At 42.0% G+C, this 17,011-nt stretch overlaps 1 protein-coding gene across 1 annotated transcript in view; it reads left to right on the top strand.

Annotated features, from left to right (window-relative positions):
• LOC126473834 (WD repeat-containing protein 54-like) overlaps positions 1–17,011 on the top strand; it is a 63,732-nt gene that overhangs the window by 36,142 nt on the left and 10,579 nt on the right. The window lies entirely within an intron of this gene.

Raw genomic sequence — 17,011 nt, 5'->3', positions numbered from 1 at the left:
CATTTTGTACATTCAGTAAATGCAAAATTATGAGATGAGTTTTTTGGAAAGAAACATATTTATAAATTCACCTAACAAGGGTAGTGACATAGGTTAATAATTGATTCTGTGGTAACTAATGAGGAACTTTGTCCCACAGCTACCAGTACTGAAGTGGGAAAGAAGATGTACCATAATGTTAGGCAATTATTTAATAATCTCAGAGATATTTAAGTTACCTACATAGAAGAAAATGAAAGCAAAGATAGAGCACAAACATCAGAGTGTTACTAAACATATATTTTACAAACTGACAGCAATTTACACCAAAGCAGACTAACAGAAAAATTCTGTCAGCAGATAACATAGAACAGGAATGGCTTAACACTGAAAAAGATAGTGAAGTAGTTAGTTCCATAGATTATATTCAGAATAAACTACATTATGTCCTGCCTAATACTACTTAAGTCTCACTACCTGCCTAACGACATCATAAACCCTCGTTTTTCTCCTTATCTCTTTGAACCTGATCCTGTTTCTGAGACTCACTCCAAGCATTGCTCTCTCTGTATTGCCATTCGACAGACCCGGAACCAAATTGCACTTGCTTTTTGTAAGTTTCATTATTTTGAGCCCATATGTTGTTACTGGCAGAATGCATGTGTCAGACTTCCCTTTTTGAATTTATAGGGATAGGCAGTTTACGGATGATATCTGCAAAGCAAAGGTGGATGAAATGTTTTCCATCTATGTTGATACCTTTCTGTCCCCAGGACAGACACTTGAACACATCCTTCAGAGCCATGGTGAATAATTTAGGTGATAATTGTGTCTGCTTGTCTGACACCTCTCCTCAAAAGAACTTCTACACTGGTCTAGTCTTCCTTTATTTTCACATGTAGAATGGCATTCTCATAAATGTAGCAAATTAAGTGGATATATCTGTAGTCAATGTGAGCTCTGTCCATTGCTCTCAACATTGTGTAGGTCTTGACCATGTGCAGAATTCCTCTATGGTGTAGAAGGATTTGTTAACGAGAAACATCTGAAATCTACATGTGAAAACACTTCTGCTATCTATGTCATTTTATTTCCATGTGTCAGGTTTATAACTGCATATTTCACCCATTTCCGTGCCAAAGTTAGATTCATTAAAAGGGCAATGCAGATTATTTTTCCTTCAAGTATTCTATTTGTGAATGTGTCTGTTGCTCTCAAACCCATATAAATTGTTGGTAACAAATTTCTTAAATGGATAAATGTACTGTGTGGTAATGGTTAATATTCCCAGCTTTTTTAAAGAGATGCCTGCAAGATATGGGTGTATGAACTCCACGTGTAATTCTATTTACTTTCTTTTGTGCAGGTCCTAAAAACCACTAACAAGGGGAGGTCGCCAATTGTGAAATTCGGGTTCGATTCATACTGCGCATAATAAACGCTCATGGCCAGAGGTGTAATGTGGCAAAGCACCAAGATGCACTTCTCAGCCGTTGTCGAGAAAATCGACAGTTGAAAGAAACCGTTGCCGTGAAATACTCTCTACCATTAATAATTTTCTACAGCGTCGTGGCGCAGCGGTAAGCGCTCGGGTTCGTAATCCGAAGGTCGCCGGATCGAATCTCGCGCCATGCGACCTTTTATTTTTTTGTATTTGTTTTTTGTAATTCAAAAATGTGTGTGGTGGAATGTTTCCCTCTATATATATATATATATATATATATATATATATATATATATATATATATATATATATATATATATATATAAGTTGCAACAATTATGCATATAATAAGCTGTTGAAAGTCGTTTGTCGTGGAAAAACTGGCGACTTCGAACATCATTATGTTTTCCACAAACAAAGTTGTATTTCACAAATGTTATTAATTGTCTTCATAATGTTAACCACGTATAGTTAATGGAAGACATAGAAGCGATATTCCGAAACGAATACGTATAGCGTAAGTCAAATGTTCGAATTAGAATAGAGACCCCACGAACACAAATTTGCTGTGGCAGGTATGAAATATAAACTCCGTTACTCGCTCGTTACACTTGAAGGACAGATGTTGAATGGGCCGAAACGAGCCACCGCATAACAGCGTAGTTGCCTGCTAACTTCGAAAGAAGGTAGATGCGGTCCCTAGTGCAACTTATAACATCGTCGAAAATCAGTGCGGACGGGAGCTTTGGTACACCCTGTTAAAAAACGGAAAAATGGAGGCGGTGCAATTGGAGAGCGATCCGCCTTCACCAACATGCATAAGCAATTCATTAATAATATATATATATTTGAATTACAAAAAACTAATAATAAAAAAAGTTGCATGGCGCGAGATTCGATCCGGCGACCTTCGGATTATGAACCTGAGCGCTTACCGCTGCGCCACGACGCTGTAGAAAATTATTAATCGTAGAGAGTATTTCACGGCAACAGTTTCTTTTAACTGTCGATTTGCTCGACAACGGCTGAGAAGTGCATCTTGGTGCTTTGCCACATTACACCTCTGGCCATGAGCGTTTATTATGCGCAGTATGAATCGAATCTGAATTTCACAATTGGCGGCCTCCCCTTGTAAGAGTAAAATAGGTCCTATATTGGAAGATATCACTTTTGAACTTGATATGGAGGCAAACTCTGTTTCTTCCATCTTTTAAACATGTGTTAGGGAGAGAAAACAATGTCAAGAACCTGGCGCAAATAGAGAAGAGTGTTAACACTACAGTGAATACAAATATGAGTTGTAATAATATAAATGCAAGAAAACAGTGTCGACAGATTCTACATAAATCTTCGCACACTGTTCTAGACTGCCATTGGGGAAACTGATTCTTAGTGGTTCTCTGCAGCAGTTGTAGCATTCTTCCATTTTCAGTTTATGGACAGACTGTATCGTCTCAGAATGACCTGCCAAGTCCTCTTCTGTAAGTAGAAAAAATAACTTCACTGAGTACATGTTTCTAAACTGGAGTTATTCTAAGTTTATTGAGTACTTATTTGCAATGTTAAGTGAGTTTTGTGTAAAAATATGTTCCAATAAACAATGGCTGAGAAGTGCTCAGTTAGTAAGTATTACATTACACCTCTGGCCATGAGCGTTTATTATGCGCAGTATGAATCGAACCCTAATTTCACAATTGGCGGCCTCCCCTTGTTAGTGGTTTTTAGGACCTGCACAAAAGAAAGTAAATAGAATTACACGTGGAGTTCATACACCCATATCTTGCAGGCATCTCTTTAAAAAAGCTGGGAATATTAACCATTACCACACAGTACATTTATCCATTTAAGAAATTTGTTACCAACAATTTATATGGGTTTGAGAGCAACAGACACATTCACAAATAGAATACTTGAAGGAAAAATAATCTGCATTGCCCTTTTAATGAATCTAACTTTGGCACGGAAATGGGTGAAATATGCAGTTATAAACCTGACACATGGAAATAAAATGACATAGATAGCAGAAGTGTTTTCACATGTAGATTTCAGATGTTTCTTGTTAACAATGTGTGTGTGTGTGTATATATTCATTCATTCATTCATTCATTAACTCACCACCAAGTGACTATAACATGGTTCCATGGGTTTACAGTAAGCTGTCAATGACTGATAGCAGCAAGCTGCCACATTAACCAATCTAATTCTGTTCCCACCAACACTATATAGGCCACTGACATACAGCCCTTCTCTTAACTTAATCGTGTTGCTGGTATACTGCACAAATCTCTTCCAGTCAGGAATTGCTAGCACTTATAGAGGGGCTGTGCTGAGTGGAGCCACTTACCACAAATCCACAGTATATCTTGTAAGGTAGGTGTCAATATGTCAAATACACTCCTGGAAATTGAAATAAGAACACCGTGAATTCATTGTCCCAGGAAGGGGAAACTTTATTGATACATTCCTGGGGTCAGATACATCACATGATCACACTGACAGAACCACAGGCACATAGACACAGGCAACAGAGCATGCACAATGTCGGCACTAGTACAGTGTATATCCACCTTTCGCAGCAATGCAGGCTGCTATTCTCCCATGGAGACGATCGTAGAGATGCTGGATGTAGTCCTGTGGAACGGCTTGCCATGCCATTTCCACCTGGCGCCTCAGTTGGACCAGCGTTCGTGCTGGACGTGTAGACCGCGTGAGACGACGCTTCATCCAGTCCCAAACATGCTCAATGGGGGACAGATTCGGAGATCTTGCTGGCCAGGGTAGTTGACTTACACCTTCTAGAGCACGTTGGGTGGCATGGGATACATGCGGACGTGCATTGTCCTGTTGGAACAGCAAGTTCCCTTGCCGGTCTAGGAATGGTAGAACGATGGGTTCGATGACGGTTTGGATGTACCGTGAACTATTCAGTGTCCCCTCGACGATCACCAGTGGTGTATGGCCAGTGTAGGAGATCGCTCCCCACACCATGATGCCGGGTGTTGGCCCTGTGTGCCTCGGTCGTATGCAGTCCTGATTGTGGCGCTCACCTGCACGGCGCCAAACACGCATACGACCATCATTGGCACCAAGGCAGAAGCGACTCTCATCGCTGAAGACGACACGTCTCCATTCGTCCCTCCATTCACGCCTGTCGCGACACCACTGGAGGCGGGCTGCACAATGTTGGGGCGTGAGCGGAAGACGGCCTAACGGTGTGCGGGACCGTAGCCCAGCTTCATGGAGACGGTTGCGAATGGTCCTCGCCGATACCCCAGGAGCAACAGTGTCCCTAATTTGCTGGGAAGTGGTGGTGCGGTCCCCTACAGCACTGCGTAGGATCCTACGGTCTTGGCGTGCATCCGTGCGTCGCTGCGGTCCGGTCCCAGGTCGACGGGCACGTGCACCTTCCGCCGACCACTGGCGACAACATCGATGTACTGTGGAGACCTCACGCCCCACGTGTTGAGCAATTCGGCGGTACATCCACCCGGCCTCCCGCATGCCCACTATATGCCCTCGCTCAAAGTCCGTCAACTGCACATACGGTTCACGTCCACGCTGTCGCGGCATGCTACCAGTGTTAAAGACTGCGATGGAGCTCCGTATGCCACGGCAAACTGGCTGATACTGACGGCGGCGGTGCACAAATGCTGCGCAGCTAGCGCCATTCGACGGCCAACACCACGGTTCCTGGTGTGTCCGCTGTGCCGTGCGTGTGATCATTGCTTGTACAGCCCTCTCGCAGTGTCCGGAGCAAGTATGGTGGGTCTGACACACCGGTGTCAATGTGTTCTTTTTTCCATTTCCAGGAGTGTATAATGGGATTGACCATGTTTAAATGAAGAACACTGCTTCTGTCACAGTGGGAGTCAATCTACACCTCTGGACCTCATTGGGAGACCTGAGACAACAGTGATGCATTTGACACCCTCAAGCTGTGAAAAGTACTCCAGCATTGAAGGTGGAGCAAGTGAAATCAACATTGTCGAATGCATATTGTTAGTGTGTTACCATTTAAGCAGGCTCTTCAGTGTGGTAGACAGTTGACAGCTCCAACCATTGAGATTTTTTACATAATAGCTCATTTAACAACTGCAAATAAAGACTCAGTAATCTGTAAATAATTGCACTACCTAAACATGTTCTCAGCGAAATTATTTTATGTACTCACATGAGATAACTGAACAGGAAATGTGGAGGTCTGTGTGTAAACTGAAAAGTGGGAGGCATTTGTGGTGGGGGAAGTTAACTTTCCCAGAAGAACACTACAGTTGCTGTACGGGATGACTAAGAATCAATTTCCCTCTAACATTGTAGAACAATGTGCAAGGATCCACATAGATTCTGTCCATAAGCATGTCTTGCATTAGTATTATTAGTAATTCATGTCTGTATTCCACCACTTTGTGGAGAATAACCCCCCCCCCCAGGCATCTCTGCAGACTTCATTGACAGTGATTCATAAGAGAAACTACAGAGGGGATGGTATAAATTTGGGAAATGAGACAGTCAAGAAAAACCCAAACAGTCAGGATTTTTAGTATGTTGTTCATTACACTCCTCCTACCACTGTACAACAATTTGTGACTACATGAATTTTTTTCTATAATTTTCCTTTATTGAATGGACTATAATAAAATTATCTTCAGGAGGCAATGTTCCAGTACTGCCACTAGATACATTTAGAAGTGAAAAAACTAATCCTATCTTTCAAAACTGTCATTTCCTTCATCAAGAGGAATAGTTTGGTAAAAATTAGAAAACAGTTGTGTTCCTCTCATCCTACCTTTCCTCCTTGATAGAGAAAACAATAGTTCTGAAAGTTAGGAATAGTTCTTTTCACATTTTAAATATGTCTATCAACAGTACTGGAATTTCATCACCTAGACATAAATACTAGTCAGGCATTCTGTCTCTTTGTAATTTATAGTTTTATCAAATGCATTTTCCTTTGATACTGTAAGTTACACAGCTTCCACCATATGTGTGGCATTACTAAAATTTGCTCAAGGATTGGGCAAGGAAAAACTAACACTATATGGGTGTGAAGTGTGGGTATGAACTAATTGGGACATTTCTTATATACAAGCAAGTGAAATGATATTTGTCATGTGTAAATTTCAGTGGTAAAGGAGTCCATGCACCAAAAACCTGAAATATTGATGTGTTGACGAACCCCCCCCCCCCCCCAAAAAAAAAAAAAAAAAAAAAAAGAGAGAGAGAGAGAGAACTTGCTAACTTTCAGAATAAATCTCTCTCTCTCTCTCTCTCTCTCTCTCTCTCTCTCTCTCTCTCTCTCTCTCTCGCACACACACCCACACACACACACACACACACACACAGTGCTGGCCACACAATGCCAGGATTGCAGTTCAGCAGGTAGACTGAGATGGGTGGCAGTTGTGTCAGAGGGGTGGGTAGAGGGGAAAAAAGAGAGGCGAGAGGCAACAAGATGTGTTGGGGATGGCTAGCTAGCAGCTCGAATGGAGACAGCCAATTTGTTGCCTAGGAATGCAGGAGTGAGGTGCGGTAGATGCAGGGACTAAGCATGGGTGCCAGAGCTGGTGGGGAATGGCTAACGATGAAGATGATGTGGAGACATAAATTGGGAGAGGATGATAGACTAGAGGGAGGGGAAACTTTGGTGGAGGGTGCGGAGTGGGTTGGTGAAAATCAAGGCCGGGCATGTTATAGGACTGAAGGTTGTGTTGCAAGGATAACTTCCATCTTTGTACTTCAGAAAAGCTGGTAGTGGAAGGAAGGATACATGTGGCCTGGGTGGCGAAGCAGCCATTGAAATCAAACATTACGTTCGGTCTCATGTTGTGCCAGTGGGTGGTCAACGTTGTTCTTGGCTGTGGCCATTTATTCTGGTGGACAGTTGGTTGGTTGTAATACTGATTTAAAAAGCTGTGCAGTGATTGCAGCAGAGTTGGTACATGTCATGATTGCTTTCACATGTGACCCTGCCTCTGATGGGATAGGACAGGCCTGTGGCAGGGCTGGAAGGAAGTGCTGGCTGGGTAGACTGGGCAGGTCTTGCACCTGGGTCTTCCACAGAAATATGATCCCTGTGGCAAGCGGTTAGGAGTCGGAATGGTGTAGGGATGGACTAGGCTGCCATGTAGATTGGGTGGGTGATGGAACAACACTTTAGGAGGGATGGGAAGGATCTTGCATAGTGCATCCCTCGTTTCAGGGCATGATGATAGATGAAGCCCTGGCGAAGGATATGGTTCAATTTTTCCAATCCAGCATGATATTGGGTGATGGGGGGCAGTCCTTTGTAGGAGGTTGTTCAGAATGGTGGGAGGATTAGAGTGTGTGATTATGTGCCACTGAAAATTTGTGTAGAATGCTGTCAGATCTGCAGATTTGTTGTAAATTCATATTACATTAATGCAAGTTCAGCACTAACTTTAGTATGATTTTTGAGGAATGAAAGTTCAGGTTGAGGTATCACATCACCACATGGCACCATAATGGATGCAATAATAATTTTCTCAAAAAGGGAGCAGCACATCTGTTTTCTGTAAAACTTAGTAGAGTGAAGTTACAATGAAATGAACAAAAATGTCTTGTGAAAGAGGTGGTTAAAATTCACAGGTATGAAAGTTTCAGTGCTCAATGGATGCATTGATGTCCCTTGTGCTGTTTGTAATCTATAAATTTATTTAAAAGTAAACGAACTCATTTGCATACACAATACTCTGTTAAACACATGGAGAATAGGGAGCCACAGTACTAAGAATTTTGTTTTGTGTCTCTTTCAAGATATAACTATGCAAATTTAGATTGGTTGTACTACACACACAAAATTTACTTCATGGAATTTTTATCATTTCTTTCATATTCCACCAGAAAGATGTCTTATTTATGAATACAGGTTAATTGCTTAATTGTATCCTGACAATAGTCTTTTGATTACAGCTGTTATTTACTTAAACTCATAAATGTTGGCTTTGTGGATGAAGTCAAACAACACACATTCAGCCACTGTAAATGGGTTTTTGCAAGTCTGCAATGAAAGCAACATAGAGCAGCAAAGCTGTGACTGCCAGGCACCACTGCCAAGTCAGCAGCAATTCATGTTGCTAATAGTGCCCTATAGCCACTGCCAACTTAGTGCAGCAACCAGGCTGAGTGCCATAGCACAAGGTCCACTGTGAGCCATCATTCTAGAGCGTTCATACAAAACTAAACTGCTACATTTATGCCAGCATATGTGTACTATAACTGCTCATAGATTCCTCATTTCTCTCCTCTTTTCTTGTAGTGATATACAGAAAGCAGTTATGTTGGGAATAGTAGGTAAGAGGCTGAGGGATGTATCTATGAAATGTGTGACATGTATTCAGAGTAACCTGCCAGGCTGTGCACCTTATGAAGTGAAGTGAGTCACATGACATGGTATGTTGGACTTGTCGATAAAGAGTGCAGTACAACAGGCAGTGCAGATATAGCACTTGACTGAACCGTGATAAGCCTTGGATTCCAAACAAATATAGTCGGGTGTAGGCTAAATTTTGTAAAGGTGGAGTTGTCACAACATTAAATATGTGAATGTGGCTAGATGTTCACAGAGTGCCTGTGTTGTCTGTGGAGCTGCTTTTTTATTTTCATTTCTGCATCACACTCCATCTGGTCCTATCTTTAATTCCTTTCTTTTGTAAGGGACGTCAAAGACAAATGCAAATCATACATTAATTGCATTCAGAACTGAAGGTAAAAATAGGAATGAGTAGTAGACCATGTTATGACAGTTGCTGCACAATTAAGGTATTATCTTAAGTAGGATTTTTGACTCTACATCACATGAGAATTGGTGAAAAGCAGTGAATTGTGGGGATTAGGCTAAGATACCAAATTGATGGAATGTGACACCACTGACATGCCAAGTCCAAGGTCCATCGAGTTTGATGGGAAAAAAGTCTCCCCTGGATAAGTGTTTTAACCAGTATAGCATAAGGACAAGATCAAGGTTGTGAGGATGGAAGAACTCAGCAAATCACTTGATATCAGTGAAAAGTATATGATGAAAATGTAATTACTAATTGTCCAACAGGTAAAGACTGAATTGAGGCAAAACAGGTTGAAGCTAGGGCAGTGCATGTGCTGAATAAAATATGTCAATCAAAATCAAACAATGAAAAATCTGGGATGGAATAATGACGATATTATTATGATAAGGATAGATTGCTGTTCACTATACTGAGGAGATGTTTAGTTAAAGACAGGGACAACAAAAAGACAGCTATACATTTGAGCTTTCACCCCAAAGGCCTCCTACTGAAGTAGAAAATGCACAACACACACACATATGACCATCATCTCTGGCCATTGAGGCTGGACTGCATAACTCCAATTGCACCTGTCCAGCTGTCTCTTGGCTACAGTTTGTCAATGGCCATTGATGCGGACAATCTGCTTGTTGGTCTGTGTAGTGGTTGCCGCTTAGTTTATAGATTACACGATTGCTTTCACAGGTAGCTATGCGTTTTATGGGATAGGTGATGGCTGTGACTGGAGTGCAGTAGGTTGTGGTTGTGGTGGTGGTGGTGGTGGTGGCAGGAGGATGTATGGGACAGATTTTGGTTGGTGTCTTTTATATAGGAGGGTAAGATGTGAGTAATAGGCTAAAGGTGTTGGTCAACAAGAGCAGTGATTCTCTCAGTGGGGGCAGTTACTGGCCACTGGGTGGTTGCCTTTATGGGCTTCAGGAAGTATGTAGAAGGTAGGAGTGGTAGGAGTGATGAGAGAGAGAGAGAGAGATTTTTTGGGGGGTGGGAGGGGGGGTGAGGGTGTATTTCGGAGCTGAGTCTAAGGATTTGAGGGGAGATTTGAGATCCTGATGGATTTCTGGAATAGGGTCACTCTGGCTGGGTTTGCTGGTGGACAAATCTGACAGTTGGTGGAGTCCCTAAGTCAGGTAATCCCTTGGTACAAAACGACAGTGGTGGAGCCTTTGTTGACTGATTATAAGGTTGGGATCAGTTTTTAGGTAGTGGATTGCAGTTTTTTCTATAGATGTGAGGTTAGTTTCTATGTTGGGGGATTTGCAGAAGTTTGAGGTTAAGAAATTCTGGAATGTTAACAGGTGCCGATTTGGGGGCAGTTGGCATGGATCATGGATGGATGGAGGAGTGAACTGAGCCAGGCAGGGTTCAACATTGGCTTTGTGTTGAGTCTGATTGGTAGGGTTGGTGGTGAAAAAGTGTTTCTGCTGTAGGGATCAGGAGAATGAGAGAAGGCCTATAACAAGTCCAGTATGATTGAATTTGGAAGTGGGGCAAAAAGTATGGCCTTTGGAAATGGCTGATATCTATGTGGGACTAAGGCTTATTTAGAAAAAGTTTGATAACTGTGTTTTGGCTCTGTTTAGGTTCTGGATTCTGTGTGGTGGTGGGAGGGAGTTTCTGAAGATGTGGTAAATGTAGTAGGTCTGCGAGGCAGGGTTTGTCAGCTATGAGGGAGGGGATGTGGGAGAAATTAGAATCGATTACTCTTAATTGAGAATGATGACACCTTCCAATGATAGGCATACCGTCACATGCCCTCTATGTGCTCTATAAATGCGAGAGTACTTGGAGCCTCAGTGGCAGTAGCCGGACGACCTCAGGAGATGTCTCCCGCAGATGGAGACAAAACATTAGGTGGGAATTTTATACATTGACCACGGCCTCTCAGCCTGGAAGTTTTAACTGTAGGTATTTGAGGATCATTCCAAAGTAGAAGAGCAAAGACCAAGTGTCATTTAGCTGGGTAACAGGCACTATTTCCAGATAGGCACTGAGCACCTAGTAAACTACCAGTACAGCAGAATACACTTGTAGAGGTGAGTTAGGTAGCAAAAATGGTGGGAGAGATCACCTCCAGCCATCTGCACATCCGGCAGGGTTACTATAGCAAGAACACCGGGCTACCTAATTCTGTTCCTCTCATTATCACTTCACTGACTCTACTTACATGACACCACAAAAAAACTACACTGCTTCCTATAAGATAAAATTACTATCTTCTGCACTTTGGTGCCATGAGGTTCTGCAGTATCTCAACCTGTACATCAGTTTCTCAATAACCCAGAAAAACTAATGCTAACCCCTGTGTCAATGTATCACTAGTGCACGGTGAAGTTCTGATGAGACTACAGATAAGACACCACCCCACACTTCCACCAGAAGGCATTGTGAATGCGGTTATTGACTGATCTTCAGCTCTACCACAATAATAAAAGGAAAATCTTAGTTAAGCAAAGTGCATTGTGACAGTAAAAAAGTAATGAATTTTCTAACTATGCAGTACAGGGCAGGATCAAAGCTACAAATTTCAGTGGTGCAATAAACCATTAAAAACACCTAGATCTCTGTTTCTATGTCTAAAAATGTATTGCAAGCAGCATATTACCAAAAACAAACAAACTTTTAAGCAGTCAGAACTTTCTGTGTAATTGTAATTACATTATTTCGATTGTATATTTCTTTAAACATTTATTAATACTTTTGTTAACACTGCACCAAAGCTACTCGACATTCTAATTAAAATTACTCTTCATCAATAAAATAATATTTCCTCTAGCAGGACATGCATACATACAAAAAAAGAATACATACAAATAGTTTTCTTTCTCTAGATTCCTACTTAATTTACAAAGGAAATATATCTAAAATTTATTCAGAGTCCTTATGTGTGCAAGAAGAAAAAAATATTGGCATCTTCTGGAAAAAAGAACACAGTTCATATAATTCAAAGCCTCGAAAAAAGTAACACCTCATAGACTGTGACCATACGTCTACATCACACTCTGCAAGCCATCAAATGGTTTTTGGTGGAGGGTACTTTCGGTACCACTAACTGATACTGCCAACCCTGTTCCACTCGCGAATAGTACGTAGGAAGAATGATTGTCAGTAAGCCTCTGTATTTGCTCTAATTTCTCGAATTTTGTCCTCGTGGTCAGTATGCGAGATGTATGTGGGGGAAGTAATATGTTGTCTGACTCCTCCTAAAAAGTACTGTCCCGAAATTTTAATAGTAAATCTCTTTGTGATGTACAATGCTTCTCTTGTAACGTCTGCCAGTGGAGTTTGTGTAGCATCTCCGTAATGCTCTCTCACCAGCTAAACGATCTTGTGACGAAATGCACCGCTCTTTATTGGATATTCCCTATCTCCTCTATCAGTCCTATCTGATAGGGATCCCAAATAGATGAACAATACTCAAGAATCAGGTGAACAAGCACCTTATAAGCCATCTTTCGTGGATGAGTTACATTTCCTTAATATTCTTCCGATGATTCTGAGTCTGGTGTCTTCTTTTCCCACTATCTGTTTTGCGTGGTCCTTCCACATAAGGTCACTCTGGATAGTTACATGTAGATATTTTATGGCAGATGCTGTCTCCAGCTGTTTGTCATCAATAGTCTAGCTGTACAGTAGTGGATTTCTTTTCCTATGTATGTGCAGTATGTTCAAAAATGGTTCAAAGGCTCTGAGCACTATGGGACTTAACAACATCTAAGGTCATCAGTCCCCTAGAACTTAGAACTACTTAAACCTAACTAACCTAAGGACATCACACACATCCATGCCCGAGGCAGGATTCGAATCTGCGTCCGTAGCAGTCGCGCGGTTCCAGACTGTAGCACCTAGAACCGCTCGGCCACCCCGGCCGGCTGCAGTATGTTTTCATTTATTTACGTTCAGAGTCAACTGCCAGAGTTTGCACCATTCAATCAATTCTCTACAAGTCGCTTTGCAAATTTTTACTATCTTCTAACGTTGCTACTTTGGTATAGACAACTGCATCATATGCAAATAGCCTTAAAGTGCATCCAATGCTTTCTACTAGATCGTTTATATATATATTGTGAACATCAATGGTCCTATCATACTTCCCTGTGGTACTCCACCATAGTGTTGGTGGAGGGGAGGTGGCAGTGGGGAATCGGGACTGCACCACACTCTTGACCTTGACACGCGACTGGCATTGATGTTTGAGTGGCAGTTGAAGAACAAAGGACAGTTGCCCAGCGGATGTTGACAGCTGATCAGGCCAAATGGCTCAACTGGATGATGCCTACCTTGGTACGTGGATGGGCACATATAAATAGCGTGCCTCAGTGACTGCTAGTTTTGCTGTTGGCAATGGAGGTGTCATGTGTGCACCCTATTTGTTGGACTGCTGCAAAGTCATCATAATACAGATAGCGGTCATTGCTCAGCCGTGAGGAAATTCCAGTACTAGTGCTGAAAGTGTATCAACTTTTGCACTGTGTTGGTATAGAGGAGTATGCGAATAAGCAGTATGACATGTAAAGCACATGAAAGACCACAAGATCTTGAAGTTAGTGTATGAATGCCAATGATGTCAACTGGAAAGATCAGTAAAAAAGATAGCACAGTTGAAACAAAAATGATTAAAAAGCCAAAAACATTGAAGGGAAAGAATAAGAAGGATGGTGCAAAATCCTTAACATATCACTTTACTTTCTACCTTGTTTTATATTGCAACTGTAGACCAGCCTAACCAGTTTATCACTAATCAGTGTTCATGAACTGACAGTTTTGCCAGCTGTGCAATACTTTGTCCATTCACTTGTGGTGGTGTCTTCAAAGGTGACACCATCTCAACATACCAGAGACTTCTCAGTGTTTTTGAAACAGCTTAATAGCATATAATTAGACAATCTACACACTAAACAGTGCAGTTGTTGTTGCAGTGAGTACAATAATAACTGAAATGTTATCTACCTTAATAAATAAGATGGGAAACGCAGGTAAATAAATTATGTTATTTGCCACATGTGAATTTCATAACCTAGTTGATTATGAGACTATCTGTATCATGTTGGTGTGTGGTCTTCAGTCCTGAGACTGGTTGGATGCAGCTCTCCATGCTACCCTATCCTGGGCAAGCTTCTTCATCTCCCAGTACTTAATGCAACCTACATCCTTCTGAATCTGCTTAGTGTATTCAACTCTTGGTCTCCCTCTACGATTTTTACCCTCCACGCTGCCCTCCAATGCTAAATTTGTGATCCCTTGATGCCTCAGAACATGTCCTACCAACCGGTCCCTTCTTTTTGTCAAGTTGTGCCGAGTGGAGGGTCTGAATCAGAGGCTGAGATGGTTCTGCGACTGTGTGGGCTGCAGATTCCTCGACTTGCGCCATAGGGTGGTGGGGTTTCGGGTTCCGCTGGATAGGTCAGGAGTCCACTACACGCAACAAGCGGCTACACGGGTAGCAGGGGTTGTGTGGCGTGGGCTGGGCGGTTTTTTAGGTTACATGGCCTTGGGCAAGTACAGAAATTGGCAACAGCCTCAACGGGTGCGGGGCAAAGTCAGGACATGCGGGGACCAAGCAGCAATCGGTATTGTAATTGTCAACTGTCGAAGCTGCGTTGGTAAAGTACCAGAACTTCAAGCGCTGATAGAAAGCACCGAAGCTGAAATCGTTATAGGTACAGAAAGCTGGCTTAAGCCAGAGATAAATTCTGCCGAAATTTTTACAAAGGTACAGACGGTGTTTAGAAAGGATAGATTGCATGCAACCGGTGGTGGAGTGTTCATCGCTGTTAGCAGTAGTTTATCCTGTAGTGAAGTAGAAGTGGATAGTTCCTGTGAATTATTATGAGTGGAGGTTACACTCAACAACCGAGCTAGGTTAATAATTGGCTCCTTTTACCGACCTCCCAACTCAGCAGCATTAGTGGCAGAACAACTGAGAGAAAATTTGGAATACATTTCACATAAATTTTCTCAGCATGTTATAGTCTTAGGTGGAGATTTCAATTTACCAGATATAGACTGGGACACTCAGATGTTTAGGACGGGTGGTAGGGACAGAGCATTGAGTGACATTATACTGAGTGCACTATCCGAAAATTACCTCGAGCAATTAAACAGAGAACCGACTTGTGGAGATAACATCTTGGACCTACTGATAACAAACAGACCCGAACTTTTCGACTCTTTAAGTGCAGAACAGGGAATCAGTGATCATAAGGCCGTTGCAGCATCCCTGAATATGGAAGTTAATAGGAATATAAAAAAAGGGAGGAAGGTTTATCTGTTTAGCAAGAGTAATAGAAGGCAGATTTCAGACTATCTAACAGATCAAAACGAAAATTTCTGTTCCGACACTGACAATGTTGAGTGTTTATGGAAAAAGTTCAAGGCAATCGTAAAATGCATTTTAGACAGGTACGTGCCGAGTAAAACTGTGAGGGACGGGAAAAACCCACCGTGGTACAACAACAAAGTTAGGAAACTACTGCGAAAGCAAAGAGAGCTTCACTCCAAGTTTAAACGCAGCCAAAACCTCTCAGACAAACAGAAGCTAAACGATGTCAAAGTTAGTGTAAGGAGGGCTATGCGTGAAGCGTCCAGTGAATTCGAAAGTAAAATTCTATGTACCGACTTGACAGAAAATCCTAGAAAGTTCTGGTCTTACGTTAAATCAGTAAGTGGCTCGAAACAGCATATCCAGACACTCCGGGATGATGATGGCATTGAAACAGAGGATGACACACGTAAAGCTGAAATACTAAACACCTTTTTCCAAAGCTGTTTCACAGAGGAAGACCGCACTGCAGTTCCTTCTCTAAATCCTCGCACAAACGAAAAAATGGCTGACATCGAAATAAGTGTCCAAGGAATAGAAAAGCAACTGCAATCACTCAATAGAGGAAAGTCCACTGGACCTGATGGTATATCAATTCGATTCTACACAGAGTACGCGAAAGAACTTGCCCCCTTCTAACAGCCGTGTACCGCAAGTCTCTAGAGGAACGGAGGGTTCCAAATGATTGGAAAAGAGCACAGGTAGTCCCAGTCTTCAAGAAGGGTCGTCGAGCAGATGCTCAAAACTATAGACCTATATCTCTTACGTCGATCTGTTGTAGAATTTTAGAACATGTTTTTTGCTCGAGTATCATGTCGTTTTTGGAAACCCAGAATCTACTATTTAGGAATCAACATAGATTCCGGAAACAGCGATCGTGTGAGACCCAGAAAATATTAGCTACAGGCTCCCAGGTAGATGCTATTTTTCTTGACTTCCGGAAGGCGTTCGATACAGTTCCGCACTGTCGCCTGATAAACAAAGTAAGAGCCTACGGAATATCAGACCAGCTGTGTGGCTGGATTGAAGAGTTTTTAGCAAACAGAACACAGCATGTTGTTATCAATAGAGAGACGTCTACAGACGTTAAAGTAACCTCTGGCGTGCCACAGGGGAGTGTTATGGGACCATTGCTTTTCACAATATATATAAGTGACCTAGTAGTTAGTGTCGGAAGTTCCATGCGGCTTTTCGCGGATGATGCTGTAGTATACAGAGAAGTTGCAACATTAGAAAATTGTAGCGAAATGCAGGAAGATCTGCAGCCGATAGGCACTTGGTGCAGGGAGTGGCAACTGTCCCTTAACATAGACAAATGTAATGTATTGCAAATACATAGAAAGAAGGATCCTTTATTGTATGATTATATTATAGCGGAACAAACACTGGTAGCAGTTACTTCTGTAAAATTTCTGGGAGTATGCGTGCGGAACGATTTGAAGTGGAATGATCATATAAAATTAATTG

Source organism: Schistocerca serialis, chromosome 4, assembly GCF_023864345.2.
Source record: "Schistocerca serialis cubense isolate TAMUIC-IGC-003099 chromosome 4, iqSchSeri2.2, whole genome shotgun sequence".
NCBI lineage: Eukaryota > Metazoa > Arthropoda > Insecta > Orthoptera > Acrididae > Schistocerca > Schistocerca serialis.
The sequence above is the reverse complement of the archived record's forward strand: the minus strand, read 5'-3'. Positions and strand labels throughout refer to the sequence as shown.